Source organism: Rattus norvegicus, chromosome 2 (genome assembly GCF_036323735.1).
Source record: "Rattus norvegicus strain BN/NHsdMcwi chromosome 2, GRCr8, whole genome shotgun sequence".
Classification (NCBI taxonomy): Eukaryota; Metazoa; Chordata; class Mammalia; order Rodentia; family Muridae; genus Rattus; species Rattus norvegicus.
In genome coordinates, this window is record NC_086020.1 from 154,124,433 (window position 1) to 154,144,463 (window position 20,031).

At 44.2% G+C, this 20,031-nt stretch overlaps 1 long non-coding RNA gene across 1 annotated transcript; it reads left to right on the forward strand.

Moving 5' to 3' along the window:
- Positions 1 to 1,193: 1,193 nt before the first annotated feature.
- Positions 1,194 to 15,830, forward strand: LOC102550008 (uncharacterized). Its single transcript, XR_351756.4, has 3 exons — positions 1,194 to 5,485; positions 8,162 to 8,209; positions 15,571 to 15,830. It is a non-coding gene; the product is annotated as an uncharacterized LOC102550008 (long non-coding RNA).
- The last annotated feature ends 4,201 nt before the right edge of the window (positions 15,831 to 20,031 follow it).

Below are 20,031 nucleotides of genomic sequence, written 5' to 3' on the forward strand. Positions count from 1 at the left end.
TTCTTCTCCTCATAGTTCAAACACATCAGGAAACCCACTGGCGTTTTACTGTTTAACATATTTCCTTAGAGACCCATGGGCCTGTGGCTCCTTACTTGAATTATCTTTGCTGAATCCTGTGTTAGCATTCTCTGCTTTGGGCCCACTCATTTTGGTGAGATGTATCTTCTATTTCTTCCAACATAAAATGCACTTGTGTTCTATAGGGTTGTTTTTTGTTTGTTTTTTCTTTTGATATGCATCTATCTGTTCGTCTGTCCATACGTCCATCCATTCATCCATCCATCCACCCACCCGCCCACCCAGAGATTGAGAGATAGAGTACCACATATCCTAGGCAGGCCTCAAAGTCACTATGAATCCAAGGATGGCTTTGGCTTTCAGACATTTTTACCTCTATTTTCCAAGTGCTTGGGTTTTAGGCCTATTCTACCACACCCCACCCAGGAGCTGCTGGGGTTTAAACCCAGCACAAGCACCCGCCTGTGTTCAGTACAGGACTTTAATACACAATGCCTTCCTATACTTGTCAGGGCCCGCTGGGGCTAACCTGTGAGCATTTGAAAACGTTTCCAACACACCTGTGGGACACATGAGTCAAAGACACCAAAATGGGGTCTCACATTTGCAAATAATGTACACACCACATACAAACATAAGAAACATACAAACGAAGTGTATTTTGTTTTGTTTAGCTTTGTTTTCTGTTTTCAAATGGGAAAGATATGGCCAAGTGGTGAACAGTGCTACACAGTGAGCCCAGTCACTGCACAATGAAAAACGATTCATTTGGAGCATTTGGAGGGAGCTGAGACAGGGTAGGAAAGGCAGGTGAGGGATGGGGTTTTGGGGGTAGGTGCTATAAGAGGACAGAGATCAGGACTGCCAGCAAGAAGACCCCAAGGCAGGGTCAGCCTAGGAGGTATTAAGAACAATGGCTACCAGTTTTCAGTGTCAGGTTTCTGGGCTTTCTTCTTTCCTCTCCATATTACCCCAGAACCTACATGGAGAGACTGCCCTATCTGGTGAATTTACAGAGGAAGATTTGGGGATACGTTTAACACAGGGTGCTAGTTTACAAGCGATTGCATTAGGCTCCTCCCAGGGATCTAGCAACAGTTTACATCATCGTCACCATCCGTGCTGCCAAGTGCGCTAGGTGTGGACTGCGTATAAAAAGGACTGCCAGTTGCTCCGGCTCTCTCTCTCCCACTTTCTCCCCGTCCCTCTCTCCACATGTTCCCACGGGTTCGCAGCCGGTCTCTCTTTTTTCCCCTTCCCCCCCTTTCTGTACTCTGTGCTGCACTCTCTTTCTCTGCCCTCATGGCTCTGCTTCTGTCTGTCTGCCTGTCTACATGTCCACTCCTCGGCCTCTACCCCATTTCAAGGTCCTCACTCCTCTCCCTTCGCCCAGTAAACACCCTTTATACCAGATCTCCCTTACACTCTGTCATGGTGTAGGATGCAAGGCTTAACCAACTACACAGCCAATATTTTGCCTTTCGCTGGGTGTGTGCCTAAGGTCAGACTCGCCTCTTTCCCCTCCTTTCCACCTCTTTAAGAAAAAGATGTCTGCCTTCCATAGTCTCGCCCTTCTGGCTGCAAAGGATGCTGGGAAGTGTAGTCTTTTATTAGGAAACTAACTAGGATAAGGGAGGATATGGCAGGAATATAGGGCACTATTGCTCATTCTTGCCCCAGGCTGCTCCGTGACTGGACTGGGAAAGCTCTGCTATCTTCTCTGGTAAGTAAGTGGAGCCTGTGCCTGATCCGAGAAATGCTGACTAGGAAAGGCCTAGGGCATTGAAGGAAGTCAGAGAGGCAGGAGAAGGAAGGAGAGGAAGAACTTACAGAATTCAGGCAAGAGGGGCAGTTTTGGCAGCTGGGAAAGGGTGGATCATGTGAGAGACCCATGATTTCCGAGACGTTTGGAGAAGTAACTTAATAAAAGACGAAGTCTTTGGCACTAAGATGGGACATCCTGGATTAACGCTGTGGGACACAGGCTGATGTGGAACCTGATTGGGAGTCAGAAGCTTTGATAGATAAACCGTGTGTGTGTGTGTGTGTGTGTGTGTGTGTGTGTGTGTGTGTGTGTGTGTGTGTGTGTGTGTGTGTTTATTCTGCAGAAGTCACTCAGTGGCTAAATCTCTTTCATTTCTAATATTCAAGAATGGAAAGATATTGCACGTCTAGGCCCGCTGTTCCCCTCAGATGCTCATTTTACTTTTAGACCTGCTTCTGAAGGTACCTGGCTAATCACATTAAATATGAAGTTCAAAAGCCAAGTGCATCGAGTTGCCCTTGTGATCCAGAGCTGGGGAGGTGGGGCCAGGTCAGTTTGTGAAGCTCACTGGCAAGCCAACCTAGCTTGTAGACAGGCAGAATGATTCAGACAAACAAACAAAAAAAGGCAGTTCGGGCAGTTGAGGATGTGGGGTAAGGGGATCAGTCATCCATTGCTGATGGGACTGCAAACTTGTACAACCACGATGAAAATCAGTGTGGTGGTTCCCAGGAAGCCGGGAATGGATCTATCTCAAGATCAAACTATGTCACTCTTGGACGTATATCCAAAGGAGTCTATGGCCTACTACAGAGACACTCGCTCAACTGTGCTCAATGCTCTTCTACTCAAAACAGTCGGAACTCGCAAACATCCTCGATGCCCATCAACAGAGGACTATTAATCAGGAACGTGTGGTACATTTACACAGTGGAATATTATTTAGTCATTAAAAGTTGAATCGGATACTTTACAGGAATATAGATGGAGCTAGGAACACAATCCTCCCAAGCGAGACAACCCAGACCGGGAAAGACAAATGTGGTATATGCATTCCCTGATGTGTGGATGTTAGCTTTTAGTCTCGGAAGGCATGGTGCTACCTGAATACTAGAGAGGTTAGGATAAGGAACACGGTAGGAGGGAAGGACCATGCGAGGAAGAGGAAATAGAATATATATAGCTGGAGAAATGGGGGTCAATGGAGACTGGAATAGGAGTATCAGATCTCCATGGGGGAGAAGGGAGGTGTAAGGGAGGAACTTTGGGAGGGACAGGCAACACTAGAAGCCATCTCTGAGAGCTCATATGGAAACCTGCTACAGTAGAAGGTTCTTTAAATATATACATAGATGGAAGAAATCTAAATCTGTAGCAGGGCAAAGGTTTCTTCATCTTGCCGTGGCTGGAGCCGTCTCTTGTTTAAACTGGAACTTACTCCTTCCCCTTTCTCACTCCATGAAAAGTCCCTGAGGACAGCACCCAACCCTGTTCTAGAAACTCCGGGTTAAAGTGCCCCAGCTGACTGCGTGTTCTCAGCTCTTGTTAAACTGCTAGCTTGCTCCCCCTTGCAAATGCCAACCAGGCATTTTTCTCTTTTTCTCTGCTCTTTGACTTAAAAAAAAAAAGTAATTCCCTGTAATATGCATTTGGGGCTGCTCTGGGAGAAGTGGTTTTTTGTTTTTCTCTCCAGGCAGTCACTGGCTGGCTCAATACAGACTTTCAATGTAAACTTTGGTCATGCCGAATGGTTTTGGGATCTCTACTCCAAACAAATAGAGTTGCCAAAAGATGGGGGAGGCAAAAACCTCAACTAGACATCTCTGGACACCAAATGAAACCTCCAGTTAGGAATGGGTTACGTCTGAGTCTGATTAAGTTTTTGGCCAAAGGGTCCCAGTGGAAACCTGAAAACAACTCAAGTGATTGCTGGGGCTTCTGGTTGTCTCCCACAAACTGACGGTAAGTCTCTCTTGGTAAACGCCAAATGAAAATATCTCATTGAATACAGAGAAGCTAGTCCCTAACTAGATCCTTCACCCTTAGGGATTAGCGTTCATGGTACTGGAAAGTACTCTGCATACTACTAGAGAACAGTAAGCACTAACCCTGCTATGAACCCTACAGTCTACAATGGTGACCTGCCTGCAGGATAAACGGGTATGAGGCACAGATGTTGAAGGAAAAACCAACCACTAGCTGATTGGTTTCAAGGCCCACACCACGAAATGGATCCATGTTGACACTGCTCTAGTGACCAAGAACCTAAAATTAGAGAGGCCACAGACCTAGGAGAAAACCAAATACTATTGTTCTGTCAAGAGAACACAGCAAGAACATGACTCTTAACATTCAGCTGCACTCATAGGTCAACGTCTCAGTCAGCCATCATCAGAGAAGCTTCCTTCTGTAATGGATGGCAGCAAATACAACTGGGCAGTGTGCAAAGAGTAAAGAGCCTTGAGACATTCAGCCCTAACTGGTGGGCTCCATTAAACTCCTTCCTTTGGGGCTCAGGGAAGAAGTGGAAAGAGTAAGAGCTAGAGAGGATGGAGGACACCGAGGAAACAAGGCCTTCCAGACACAACAGGACCGACACAGGAACTCACAGAGACTTGACCGACACAGGAACTCGCAGAGACTTGACATCGTGCACAGGGCCTGCACAGCTCTAAACCAGGTCCCAGCACTGAGAAGAAGTGGTCTCACATCCCTGACCAAGACGCTATCTCCAATTAACAACTGCTCCAAAGGAAAATCCAATAGAGTCTCACTGGGTATATAAGCCACACTTGAGAACAGGCCCCATGCCCAACAGTAAACAGCCAGCACCAAAGGAACTCAATGGTGTTTTATAGATTTTTTTTGTCTCATATTGCCTTGACTAGTCTTTTTTTTTTTTTTAAACTTATTGGTCTTTGCTTGTAGGTTATGGTTTCCGAATTTGTATTTTTATGGCATATCTCTGTGTGTGTCTGCGTGTGCATTTTTCATGTTCTTTGTCTGTTTCTTTCTTGGTTTGCTGGCTAATTTTGTTTTATTCTTGTCTGTTTTTTTTTATTTGTCTCTTTGTTTTCTTCAGAGAGAAAGAAACAAGGTGTTGAGTTGGGAGGGTCTGGGAGAAGTGGAAGGGGAGCTGGAGTCAGAGTATGTTGCATGAAAATAACTTCATTTTCAGTAAATAAAATAAGAGGGGACTGCGTACAAAGAACAGCATCCAGTGTTGTCTTCTAGTCTTTACATGCATGTGGACATACGTGATGCATACGTGCATATCACACACACACACACACACACACACACAAAGGGTAGACTCACAAAGTGTTGTTTGTTGACTCTATAACTCAATAGAAAACATTTAAATGTGGTCTTTTTTTTTTTTTTGCATTAGTTTCAGATCCACCCTCTTCCTTACCTGACGAACTTTGCGCCCCTTTTTATATAGTTCAAGAAAAGGAAAATAAGCAGATATACATTTCACGACTAGTGCGTGACTGACTGTAAGCTAACATCCCACTACATGCCAGCGTCCTTCAGCCTCATGCAGCCTTCTTGGCCGTAATGAGGAAGTGAAATTGCAAATGGATTGCAAATGAAGAAATCTCACCCAGGGGTGATTTCCTCTTGGGCTACCAATTAGGCTGTACAGACTGTGGTGCCAGGGGAAGGCCAGAACTTGTCATGGAAGGTGAAAGCTGGGTGAGTGTAACGAGTCACTTCCCATCCCTGGAGAAGGGGATTGTGCTGCAGGGTAAGGCACAGAGGGTAGTGAGCGTTAGGGAGCGGGCACGGGCTCACACCGTACATGACTGGCGTGCTAAAGGAGCCTCCAGAGTCAGCAGCTGTTAAGGCACAAATTGCCAATGACACCGTGGAACTGAGTGATGGTCTTGCTGGAAGGAAGGCAGTATTTATAAAAATCTTATCCATATTTATGAACCTTTTCACTCAATTCTGGGGTCTTCACAGTTCTGTCTGGTGAGGGTGCCTGAGTGGTAAGTAGCAAAATGTTTATTCTAAAAAAAAAAAAAAGACTTTTTTTTTTATTCTTGAGAATTTCATGCATTTATACAAGGAAATACCATAGCCGTCACTGTCTGCTCCCCCTCCCCCAAATTCTTCCCTACATGCCTGCCTCCCAACTTCATGTCTTTTTTTAAATTTAAGTCCAATTATTGTTGCCTATATACGTATGGGAGTAGGGCCATCCTCTGAAGCGTGAGAGATCTACTAGTGACCACACAATAAAAATAAAAGTAAGATTTGCTCTTCCCCCACAACTGTCCACTGCTAATAGCTTTTTAATAAGGGATGGATCTTAGAGCTCATCTACCCCACGAGTGCTGGAATTTTGGCTGGGTTGATCGTGTACAGGTCAGCACAGCTGCTGGGAGTTATAAGTGTGACGACGGCCAGGTCCAGGAGTCTGCATCCCACAGCCCTCTTTGCTGTCTGTCTGTCTTTTACAGTCTTTTCTCTTCATGAATGTTCCTAGAGCCCTGGTGGTGGTGGCAGGACACAGGGGTTGAGAGAGATGTCCCACTAAGAGCTGGGCACCCAGCCACTTACTCTTGGCAACCTGGACAGTTCAGCATCTCACACTGACCATTGACCATAGCAAAGAGAGGCTTCTCTGATCATGGTTGAGAACAGCCTGGGTATGTGGATATAGACACAGATGAACGGGACGGCAGTTTAGAAAAGTAACAGCCTCAGCCTCTACTCTAGGGTCTATGACCTCCCAAGCCATGGGCTTTTGACCAAGAGTACAGCACTAGGCTTCAAATTCCCATCCCACAGCTCCCAGTCTGCCCAGTGCCTCTGGCACACCACTTCCAGGTAGTCTAACATCATCTCTCTCACCCTTTGGCTTCTCAGAGTGATCACTCTTGCTCTCCACACTCCTTTGAGCTAAGTTCGATGTCTTGGTTTGTGTTTCAAAGACCATTGTACCTTCTTTCAATTCTCAGTCAATCCTTTTGTCTTAGTCAGGGTTTTCGTCCCGGCACAAAACATCAAGACCGAAAAGCAAGTTGGGGAGGAAAGGGTTTATTCAGCTTATACTTCCACATTTCTGCTCATCACAAAAGGAAGTCAGGACAGGAACTCATACAGGTCAGGAAGCAGGAGCTGATGCAGAGGCCATGGAGGGATGTTACTTACTGGTTTGCATCCCCTGCCTTGCCCAGCTTGCTCTCTTATAGAACCCAGGACTACCAGCCCAGGGACAGCACCACCCACAATGGGCTGGGTCCTCCCCTATTGATCACTAACTGAGAAAATATCTTATAGCTGGATCTCATGGAGGCATTTCCTCAAAGGAGGCTCCTTTCTCTGTGACAACTCCAGCTTGTGTCAAGTTGACACACAAAACCAGGCAGTACACCTTTGAAAGGAAAATTCCTTAATAAGTTTAATTTCACTAGGTTATTTCAAGAATTGGTGAACATAAGCGCAAAATGACTAACCATTTCCTTAATTAAAATATAATTACTCAGGCTAGAGAGGTGACTCGGTGGTTAAGAATGTATACTGTTCTTACAGAAGAGTTTGGCTTCCAGCACCCTTGTCAGACGGCTCATAACCACTGACAACTATGTAGTTCTGGGGCTCCAACACCCCTGTCTAACCACTGTCACCCACATGTGTGTGAATGTGCACACACCCACACACATGCACATACATGGACATACACACATACTTCAAAATGGAAAGGAATGCTTAAAAATTACTATGTCTTCCCCTTATCCTTTCCCTTCAATGCTGAAGGTTCAGTCCAAGTCCTTGAACATCTCAGGCACACATTCGACTGGTGAGGGACTTGCTCAGCTCCCCTCACTTACGTGTTGATGCACTAGCTATGAGATTTTCAACTACAAATAAAAGGAAATCCAACTTAAAGTGGTTTAAGTAATGCTACATCCCAAGAGTCCACACCCAGAGTTTCTCTAAGCATGGCGAAGTATTCAGCAACAGTGTTTATGATTCAGGGTTTATCACCTCTCAGCTCTGCCATTCATTCTCAATGTATTCAATTTATCCAACATCTTCAATTCTTGTGATTGCAAGATGGCTGCATAACACCAGACATTAACCATGTTACCCAATTGTATCGAAAGCCAGCGGGGGCTGGGGGAGGGTAATTCCTTTGATTAAGGAAAGCATTTTAGAAACTTCTTTTTTGATTATCTATGGAGCCATTGCCCAGAAGTGGGTCACATGTCTTAACTGCAAGGGAGCTTTGGGAATAAATGTGTTTTTTTGATCCTTCATAGAAAGATGGTTCAGTCACCAAGAAAATAGTATTTGGGGATATTGTGGTCTGTGGAGAAAGTCCGTGTGTTAACTCCTTTTTGTCTTTTCATCTTGCGCTAGGATCCATTGAACTGTTTGCTTGGATGACATGTAGACTTCCAAACAAAGGTTGGTGTCCTTTCTTGCTTCGTGCTGTCCCTGGCTTTTTTCTGTTCTTTATCTTAGGACGAAGCACCACCATTCACACAGACCCCAGGAATTCAGCTCTCCTATTCAGTTTTCGACCTTCTGCCCCTCTGTCTCCTATAGAGCTCTCACCCGCCTTCCTCACAACCTACCCTCCCCTGTCTTGTCCACTGCAGAACTGCAGAGCAGTACTGGAGACAGTCAGTGTACTCGATAAAGGAGAACTAATTTGGTTTGGGAAGACCTAGGTGCAGAGGAAGACTATATAAGGCTTAATGCTTTTCCTTGTCTGGTCCTGCAGGAGCCTGCCCTCTGTCCTGTGTACTTCTGGTAGGTTCTGTCTTGGAGGTCACAGATAAATCAATAAAATTCTGAAGGCCAACTTTGATTCTCAAGTGCATTGGCTATCTAGAAATTCTGGGGGACTTGATGGATCAGAGTAATGCAAAAGACAGGACCTCCAGCCCTAGGCTTTTATGGTACCCATAAAACACCTTTTACAGTTTCTGCTCAATTTTATGCTGTTAGGCTAAACATCTGACATCATATGGCACTTTAAGCACATTGATGTATGGGAAGTCAGCAATTGCATCTGTAATAAAAATGGGCTTAAAAAGTAATCTACTGTATTTATTATTGACATAAACAGTTACCTGTAGTTCATTTGAACACCATCTTAGGTTTAACTCATGTATTAAAGATATTATGCTTCCCACTCAGCAAGGTCACAGCCAAGGTGAAAACCATATGTAGTTGGAAATGAAAAAGATCTAATGTATAATGAAAAATATGTAAAAAGTGATATATATATGATTTCATCTCTGTAAAGCCTCGATTAATAATAATATTCTGTTTATTCCCTTTACCTCCACCCTTGACCCCCAAATCTTTAAGCTCGGCAAACCGCTAATCTGTTTTCCATGTCTAGAATTTTGTTTTTTCCAGAGTGATATATAAAATGGAATCATATAGGTTGCAGCCTTTGAGCTTGGCCTCCTTATTATTTTGAACTCAGTTTAATTCCCTGGAGGTCTGCTTAGTTTTTGTGGCTTGGTCTCATAACCTGTTTCAGTATCATAGTCACAAACAGGACAGAATAATTGAACTAACTTAAAATTACTTCAACGCAACCCAGAGCACCTCAAGTCAAGGTGGTTTCATAACAGGAGAATGCTATTTACAACCATGAGTCCGCTCTGTTGAGTAAGGAGGATTTATTTTTAAGCAACATTACAGCAAGTTTTCCCAGGTATATAGCTAGTCCAGCTTGAGAGCTAGTAGGCAGCGTGCTTAAAGAACAGCAATTTTCCTAATACTGATTTAAGAGATACTTTGGTCAATTATTGGACAAAGGTTTAGAAAAAGATGGTTCTCATTTGCATTTGAAAAATCTATACATTCCATATTATAATCATTTACTGACGTCCTCCATGCGTACACAGGAAATCCAAAGCTAACGGAGGAAACAAACCTGCGTGGACCTGGCGCATGCGTTTAAGTAGCCTTTTGTTGTATAGGAATGATTTTCGTGCTACTGCTCTTGATATATTGCATATGAGATTAATTTTTTCCTCCTCAATAAAATGAAAGTTGACAAAGAGACTTTCTTTCAAAAAACCTCAGGGGAGGAAGGTCTGAAGTTTGGCATATGTTTCTGGGGAGGGCTGGCAGGTGGTGTCACAGGTCCCTAAGGCCATCCATTCCCCGTGGGGCCCAGCATAAATCAGTCTTAGGATTGTGGTCGTCGGTTACAGAGATAGGAGCACAGGCTTCTGGAGGGAAGCAGGCAGAATCCCCAGGGGTTCTGTTTAGTGAAGGACACAGGACACCCCCAACTCCCACAACATGTGCAAAATGGCTCCAACCACACTCATTGGAGACCCCTGCCCAGGGTCCTTACTGTCACATAGCACCCCCTGCCTTGAATATGCCTGATCCCAGACAGAAGGAAAACGGGTGTTCAGTATGAACCCATACTTCACAAAGAGTGTAGCCACATGGGGTCAGACTCACCAGTCAGCAGTGGTACCTCTCCTAAAGTCTGCATTCACAGAGGCCATGCAAGGACCAGCACTCAGAGTAGCAACCCAGGCTTGTAGTGTAAAGCTTTCTCACACAGCCATTCAGCCTGTCACTTTGCTTTTCTCTCTGCCTTAGATTCAGGAGGATATCCGCAGCTGAATTATATGACAGAGATAAGTGAACAGAAAGAGCTGCTAGGCAAGTGTGTGTGCGCGTGTGTGTGCGCGTGTGTGCGCGTGTGTGCATGTGTGTGTAAACACAATCCCAACACCAAAACCCCCGCTGTACTTACTGACTAGATCTGTGTTGTGGCTATGGGACATCGATAATGACAAGACATTTAACTTTTTAATAATTTATTTTATGTGCATTGGTGTTTTGCTTGCGTGTATGTCTGTGTGAGGGTGTCATATGTGGGTGCCTGGAATTGAACCTGGGTCCTCCAGAAGAGGAGTCTGTGCTCTTAACTGCTGAGCCCCAACGAGACATATAAAATGTTGTTTATTTAGCTTAAAATTACAAAATTGTCTTCTCTGTGTGTGCGCTTCACCATTATGATAGGGATTAGTTACATAGGTTCCAGAGTACATTTTGAAACTAAATAAATACATGTTTTAGGGATACGAAATCAAACACTGCACAAAGACTTCCATTTTCAAATATAGAATATATTCATCCTCAAACACCAGTATTAATCTAATAGCAGAGTCACACAAAGACTTGGCAAAAAAGAAGACAGTGGACCAGTATCTCTCATGAACACAGAGGGGAGAGCTAACGGATCACCGGCAAGGCAAACCCAGAAAGGCAGAGCGATAATTGCATAGCGTGTACAAGTAGGCCTTGTCCCAGCAGTGTGGGATTGGCTTAGCCTATGAAATTAAGTAGCACGCTACTCTGCAAGGAATAAAATAATGGGGAAAATCATGTGCTCTACCGACAACAAGACGTACTTTCAAAATAAAACCACTACCAAGTAACTAGGAAAAGAAAAAAAAGTTCTAAGTACAATAAAAAGCATGTGTCACAAAGACCCCATGGCTGACATCCCATAGTACGGTGACGTGAGACAGCGACGTCCCTTTATGCAGCGACGTCCCTTTATGCGGGGGGGTGGGGTGGGGTGGGGTGGGGGTGGGTTCCAGCCAGAGAAGTTAGGCATGCAAAAAGGATAAAGATACTCAGAGTCAGAGAGAAAACAGAGCCGGAGAGATAGCTCAGCGATAAAGAGCAGCTCTGTGCTTGTACAGAAATAGGGGTCAGCTCCCCACCCTCACATGGTGACTCGCACCCGTCTAACTCCGGTTATGGGGATCTGCTGCCTCTGGGGCTCTGTCCACACACACGGCGCACATATATACAGGGAGCAAAGTGCTCATATATAACAGAAAGCAAATACATCTCTCGAAATCAAAGTTAGAAACAGGAGAAAGCAGTAATTGTTTTCAAGTTGTATGATCTTGTGTGTAGAACATTCTAGGCAATTCACTGAAAAATTATTAGGATACACAAATAAGTTCTGTAGCTTTGAAGGATATGATATCAACTTTTTGTTTTAAAAAAGTGTATTTTCACATATAGTAAGGAACTATCAGAAAATTAAATTTAAAAAATAGTTGGTTCATAAATTGAATGGAAGACAAGAATATTTGGAAATAAAATTAAATAAGTCTAACAATTATACAATTAATAGCAAAAATTTTTTAAATGTAATAAAATGCAAATAAATGAAAATGTATTCTATGCACACAGATCAGAAGGCTGAATGTTAAGATGGCATTACTCCCAAAATAACAGACAAGTCAGTCATTATCAAAAATTCCAGTTGAATTTTCTTTAAAAAACAGAATTTGGCAATTAGATCATAAAAATTGAATGACAATGCAAGGGCCCTGTAATAGCCGGATACTTTTGGGTAAATAAAAACAAAAATCAAAAATAAAACACTTGGGGGATCACAATACTTTATTCAAAAATTCATTACAAAACACTGTAACATTGTTAAAATGGTAGAAATACCTATTGATGAGATATGATTGACAGATGAGAAATAAACTGTGATATTTATAGTTTCCTGGCTTTTGACAAGGGAACCTTGACAACACCAGTGGGAGAAGATAGCCTTTTGAACAATTGTTATGGGTAAACTGAACACACAGTACCACAATATTAAGTTTAAATTCTCTTCCTACACACATTAATGATTTAGGCTGGGTATGGTGGCTTGTTCCCTTAATATTTCCAAGGAGGCAAAGGCAGGCAGATCTCTGTGAGTTTGAGGTAAGCTTAGTTTATAGAGTGAGTTCCAGGACAGCTATGGCTGTGCATTGGGGAGGGGGGTGTAATTTGTGTGAGTTGGTTTTCTTCTGGGGATGGAACTCAGGTTTGGTGGCAAGTGCCCTCTCCCTGATCATCCTGTGGGCCCCATCTTTAACTTTTCTCCTTTAAATCAATCAATGCTTTAGAAATTTGGTCAAAGACCAGTTTAGTTTGTTTTTGTCTTTTAGAGGTTTTCAGTAGGAGAAGGATTGCAAGGCCCAAGATGTTTGCCTGTTATCACTGACAACTCTTCTCTAAGATGGTGGGGAGTGCTCTGGAGGTAGACCCCAGAGAGATCTCTCTCTGTGCCTATATAGAGCTTTCACCAAAGGACAGCAATGCCAAGCTGTTAGGATTACAGACTAATCACAATTATATATCATGATATAGCAATCATGATATCGTAATCCCATGATTATGGTTTTAGTCACACCACCACAGAATTTGTTCTTGATTTAGACAATTAGACTTATCAAGGCAAGGCTACCATACAACTTGTGAGACCTTGCTGGACCTCCTGAAGCATGGGAGCCCCGGGCTCCTCAAGATAAACTCAAGCCTCGGGAAGTCCTGCCTTATTTGTCTACTGAAAATGTGCATCTTATTTAAAGAATTTTAGACTAGAATATAATTACACACTTTCCCCTTTGTCACCCATCCCTTGTTGAACACGTGGATTTTCAAAGACAATGGTTATCCTAAAATAAGCCAACTGAGAAGATTGTAGCTGTGAAAATAGTCCTAGAGTGACATCCACTGGCCACAGGACCTTAGTGACTGGGTGACAGTGTCAGGACTCCAGTGAGCATCCCAGGACCGCTCCAAAGATATGGGCATGTCCATCCCAAGTTGAATGATTTCCACTTAAAACAAAACACAACAAAAAACTCACAGCTATTATTGTCCCTGGGAAGAGGCTGATGGCTCCCTGAGGCTCTCTGGTTAGCTAACCTTGCTTACTTGGCATATTTCCAACCAGTAAAAGACTCTATTTAAGTCAGGTAGCGGTGTCGCTTGCCCTTGATCCTAGCAGAGGGCTAGGGAGAGGGAGAAAAAGAGGGGGAAGGGAAAGAGGGAGAGGAGGAGGGAAGGGCAGGGGCAGAGGCAGAGAATCTATGTGAGTTTGAAGCTAGCCTAGTCTACAGAGTAAGTTCTAGGACAGCCAAGGAAGGCTAAACACAGAGAAACCCTGTCTTAAACAAAATAAAACAAAACCAACCAATAAAACAAACAAACAAACAAACAAACAAACAAACAAGACTCTACTTTTAAAAAAGGAGACTTTAAAAAAAAAGAATTCCTTTAATAAAAGGAAAATTGTGAGGAATGTGACACACAGAGTGGTCTCTGGCCTTTATGTTCATGTGCACACAAATGTATCCACACACCCAAACATTTACATGTGTGCACATAATCTATATCAGTCATTACAGACATTCTCTTTACTTCTGGACTCTCTCTTCCCCAGCATGCTCTGGGCCTGTTTGTTTAGACTCAGGAGACTGCAGCAGAGTGGGCTGATTTATGGGTTTTCTGGCTTATTGGTCTACCTCTCTGTTTTTGTTCCAGTAGCATGCAAAAGTGGTGATATTTTTTATAACATAGAATGCTGCAAAACTTCCATCAAGAAAATTTGGCAACACTTAGCAAAGTTCATCTTTACTTTAATGCATGACTCCCTCCTTAGCCTAAGTCACAATTCCTTCAAATAACAGAAGTTATTGTACCCAAGATTATTGCAAAACATATTTTGTAATAACAGAATACTGGAGATGGGCTTGATGCACTGCAATTCAGGACAAATGTGTTTCATGATATATGATGGGGTGGGAGAATGAGGAAGATTATATAAACTGACAAGAGTGAGGGAAATCGATGTGAGATCTTATAGAACATTTCTCAATAAGTAGACAACTGATACTGCTGCTTTTCGGACAGGGCTGATATACAGCCCTGCCTGGCTTTAAATTGATGGTCCCCATCCCCCTCCCTTTTTAAAAATGCCTAAAGCAGGAGTCAATCATGATTTGAAGCTCGGAGTGAGGAACGGTGGAGTTGAGTACTGAACCGATGGCCTTTCGAGCCCGGGAGGTCACCAGCCTCTCTGACATGCTCACCAAAGCAGGTCACTTAATGTGTACGTATGCTGAAATACAGGTCAGAGCATGATAATCACGTGTGTGGGGTTAGGAGGAGGAGTGGAACCACAGGCAACCCCGCCCTGTTGCAGTTCTTACAGACAAGTCCTGCTGGAGCGGGTGGCAGCAGTGCACCAGGGGCCAGCGAGTTCCTTGTGCTCATCTGCTGCTGGGGGTGTGTTGAATGGAAAGTCGGGCATCATTTCTGAATAGTCCCCTTCTGGTCGGACAAGCTGAGTGTTGGCACCACCTGGGGGAAGTCCCAGTTTTAAAATCTGCTCTGTAGAGGAATATACCTATCTCCTCATGCTGATATCCCAGTGGCATTAAAAATAACCTTCTCATCCCCAGAGCAGAGGTCTCTCTCTCTCTCTCTCTCTCTCTCTCTCTCTCTCTCTCTCTCTCTCTGTGTGTGTGTGTGTGTGTGTGTGTGTGTATGCGCGCGCGCGTATGTTCGCATGTTCCATGGCTTGATTCCTACCCTTTGCTTAGAAGAGGACACAGTGTGGGTTTGAAAGCCTGTGTTGTTGAAGCTAAACTTTTGGTCAGCGATGAAGGTGGAGCCCCTCCCTCTGGATGTCTTTCCTGCGCCATCTACTGGCAGAGGCGAACATTGTACCGTTGGCAAAGGAAAACACTTGAGGCAGCTTGGGAAAGGGTGTTGTTGGGAGCAGACAGTAAATCCAAAACTCAAGTGGAGCAGAGCGTGATTACTGATACTCCCCAGAGCTGTTACTGAATCAGCTTTGCCTTTCTCTTCAGTTTTGTAACTCACAAATAAACGTGCACCGTTTTTATTGCTTAACTTATAATGATGCATTTCCTTTACTAAGCTAAAGGTTTCTTTTGAAACTTTCCAATTAGGGTTTGGCAAAACGGCTTAATGAGTAGAGCGACTTGCTGTCAAGCATGATGACCTGGGTTTCCTTGCCAAAGCATGATAACCTGGGTTTCCTCGCCAGAACATAGACGCTGGAAGAAGAGAACCGACTTCTGCAAGCTGTCACCCTACCACACACTCGTTTATAAACAAGTGCATAAGTTACTGTAAAAATTCAAATTAAAGTCATTCATGATCACCTGTGTTTTTTTCTGATTCTCTCAATCCTTATTGGGGAGGAAAAATACACTGTGTTTGTTTTTGCAATTGACTTTAATACAGACTTCCATGAATCTGGGTAGGGAGACCAGCAGATAGTCATAAAGATGAGTAGACAGATGGATACATGTAAAACAGGAGAGAAAACAAATACAAGCGGATGGGGGATGGGAAGGGGACTGTGGACACAGAACACTCATAAAATACATTTAAAAGGTAGATTTATTAATACTGATTTCTGTAGAATATAAATTTAGCCATTGATGTTAGACATTTAGGGTGCTATGTTATTCTCAGCACGGTTAACTGGGAAAGGGAAATCCCTCCCACCCCCCACCCCCGCAGGCTCATGTGTTTGAAGACTTCATCCTCAGATGTTGACATTGTTTTGGTTCTGTGACATTTCGTAGAATTTTTGGGTTTTGGGACCTCGTAGCAGAAGTTAGTGACTGGGGGAAAACTTTGAAGGTGGTGGCTGTTTGGGGTTCCTTTGTTCTTATTATGAGAAGCTGTCAGTGCCTGGCTAACCCATTGCAGACACAATGCCTTCCTTGCTGTGACAGACTGTGTCCCTTCAAACTGCGAGCCAAAATAAATGTATCCTCCCTTAGCCTGTTTTTTTTTTGTCAGACATTTGGTCACACAAAAAGTAACAAACACGGTACCTGTTTTATTTCCAACATGCCAGCCCTTCATGAAGGTTCTTTGGGACATACCATTTTCGTATCTTCAAGGGTAGATAATTTCTCTCTCTCTTCCTCTTAAGGAGTTTTTTTTAATTATGCATAAATGTTTTGCCTACATGTATGTGTTGTACCATGTGCATGCCTGGTGCTGGTAGGACTGAAGAAGGCACTGAATTCCCAGAACTGAAGTTACAGATGGTTGTGAGCCATGATGTGCATGCTGGGAACTGAACCTAGGTCCTGTTCAAGAGCAGCAAGTGATCTTAACCACTGGTCCACCTCCTCAGCCCCCCTCCCCTTCCCAGCATTTCAAACTAGATAATAGGACCGTGCTGTGCTGCCAGTCTGGAGGTCTCTGCACTATTAATACACATTCCACCATGCATGTTAATCCCACGTGTGGTACACATGTCTCTGTGGCTGCAAGAGAATCAGTTGGACAGAGGGACGGTTTGCTTTGGGACGTCTTTCATGGCCGATTTGCTGTCACATTGCAATTTGTAATGAGTCTGGAACACCATGGTAGGAGGCTGGGGTAGAGGAGAGCAGCTCATCTTATGGTGGCCAAGAGTCATGGGAGGGGGAAGGATGTGGGGAAGGGAAGGAGAGGAGAAGGGGAGAAAGAGGGGAGATACAGGCAGAGAGCAAAGGGGCCTGGGGCTCGCTGTACTTCACAAGGGCAGGTATACACTCCCTCAATTATGTCCATGCTGTTTCCCTGCAAATGTCACAGTTCCATTCATCTTTAAGACTGAATACTTAGCCATTTGATGTGCGCACATTTTATTCATTCACTCGCTCTTTGATAGATGTCTAGGGTTTCCCTATGTTGCAGCCATTGTGAATAGTTCGGCAGAAAACACGGATGTACAAGCATCTCTGAGGTGTGCTGAGTTAGATTCCTTTGGACATGTGTCTAAGAGTGCTGTAGTTGGACCAGAGAGTAGTTCTAGTTTTATTTTAAAGATTTCCATATTGGTCTCCATATCGATGCACTCCAGCAGTTCATCAATGGGGTAGATGTTGTGGGTGGAAGATTCAAAGCCCTGAGCCTGGGTCTGAGAGGCATCTGAGCTGGTCAGCAGGCTGGCTCTCTCACTCTCAAGCCTTTGGGGTTGGCTCAGGAGTAACCCCCACAACCAAAACCAGTTCTATCCTGCTGTCCAGGCAAGATGCAGGACTAGCTCTCTCGACTGCTGAAGCCAGGAAGGGACATGGCTGGTTCTTCCACTCTCAAGATCCTGGGGTAGCTCTCCTGCCTGCCATAGGTGGTAAGGGCAAAAGGGAAGGGAAGGGGTCTCTCCTTCAACTTCGATACCACACAGTAGACAAGAGGCAGGAAGAGCCCTCCCATGCTCACGCCCTCAGACCAGTTTACCCATAATCCTGACACTAGGGTCAGTTCTATTGTGCCATTCAGGGAAAATGCAGGGCCCCCAGACCTGAGTGTTGGAGCTGGTGCAGAGCAGGACCAGTTCTCCTGCTCTTGTGACTAGGCCTGCTCTCCTGACTGGGTATGCTCTCCTGTCAGGAACCATTTTACCTGGTTCTGTCAAGTAGAATCAAGGCAGACCAGGGTCTGCTGGCAGATTCCTGGCCTACTGATGAATGGAATGATAAGGTATATACTCGAAGCTCAAGGTGAAGGGCTGGATGTTCTGTTAATCTTGGAGGAACAGGGAGGGATAGGGAGGCCTCTGGATTAGTACAGATATCCAATCTTTTCTGTCTTTCCTATAACCATCTCACTCTCCCCTCAGAGGACTGTTCTATTCCTCACCGGCATCACCAGTATACTCTCCTACCACAGGCAGCGAGGGGAAAGGGCGATGTAGCCCGTAATACTAAAACACAACTCACGCTATTGCTGGTTACCGGTGGTCTCGCCAACTCCATGGCTAACGCCATGCGGCGTCAGCCCAACTTCTTTTTTTTTTTTTTTTTTTTATTAACTTGAGTATTTCTTATATACATTTCAAGTGTTATTCCCTTTCCCGGTTTCCGGGCAAACATCCCCCTCCCCCCTCCCCTTCCTTATGGGTGTTTCCCTCCCCACCCTCCCCCCATTGCCGCTCTCCCCCAACAGTCTAGTTCACTGGGGGTTCAGTCTTAGCAGGACCCAGGGCTTCCCCTTCCACTGGTGCTCTTACTAGGATATTCACTGCTACCTATGAGGTCAGAGTCCAGGGTCAGTCCATGTATAGTCTTTAGGTAGTGGCTTAGTCCCTGGAAGCTCTGGTTGCTTGGCATTGTTGTACATATGGGGTCTTGAGCCCCTTCATACTCTTCCAGTTCTTTCTCTGATTCCTTCAACGGGGGTCCTATTCTCAGTTCAGTGGTTTGCTGCTGGCATTTGCCTCTGTATTTGCTGTATTCTGGCTGTGTCTCTCAGGAGCGATCTACATCCGGCTCCTGTTGGCCTGCACTTCTTTGCTTCATCCATCTTGTCTAATTGGGTGGCTGTATATGCATGGGCCACATGTGGGGCAGGCTCTGAATGGGTGTTCCTTCAGTCTCTGTTTTAATCTTTGCCTCTCTCTTCCCTGCTAAGGGTATTCTTGTTCCCCTTTTAAAGAAGGAGTGAAGCATCCACATTTTGATCATCCGTCTTGAGTTTCATTTGTTCTAGGCATCTAGGTTAATTCCAGCATTTTGGCTAATAGCCACTTATCAATGAGTGCATACCATGTATGTCTTTCTGTGATTGGGTTAGCTCACTCAGGATGATATTTTCCAGTTCCAACTATTTGCCCACGAATTTCATAAAGTCATTGTTTTTGATAGCTGAGTAATATTCCATTGTGTAGATGTACCACATTTTCTGTATCCATTCCTCTGTTGAAGGGCATCTGGGTTCTTTCCAGCTTCTGGCTATTATAAATAAGGCTGCGATGAACATAGTGGAGCACGTGTCTTTTTTATATGTTGAGGCATCTTTTGGGTATATGCCCAAGAGAGGTATAGCTGGATCCTCAGGCAGTTCAATGTCCAATTTTCTGAGGAACCTCCAGACTGATTTCCAGAATGGTTGTACCAGTCTGCAACCCCACCAACAATGGAGGAGTGTTCCTCTTTCTCCACATCCTCGCCAGCATCTGCTGTCACCTGAGTTTTTGATCTTAGCCATTCTCACTGGTGTGAGGTGAAATCTCAGGGTTGTTTTGATTTGCATTTCCCTTATGACTAAAGATGTTGAACATTTCTTTAGGTGTTTCTCAGCCATTCGGCATTCCTCAGCTGTGAATTCTTTGTTTAGCTCTGAACCCCATTTTTTAATAGGGTTATTTGTCTCCCTGCAGTCTAACTTCTTGAGTTCTTTGTATATTTTGGATATAAGGCCTCTATCTGTTGTAGGATTGGTAAAGATCTTTTCCCAATCTGTTGGTTGCCGTTTTGTCCTAACCACAGTGTCCTTTGCCTTACAGAAGCTTTGCAGTTTTATGAGATCCCATTTGTCGATTCTTGATCTTAGAGCATAAGCCATTGGTGTTTTGTTCAGGAAATTTTTTCCAGTGCCCATGTGTTCCAGATGATCAGCCC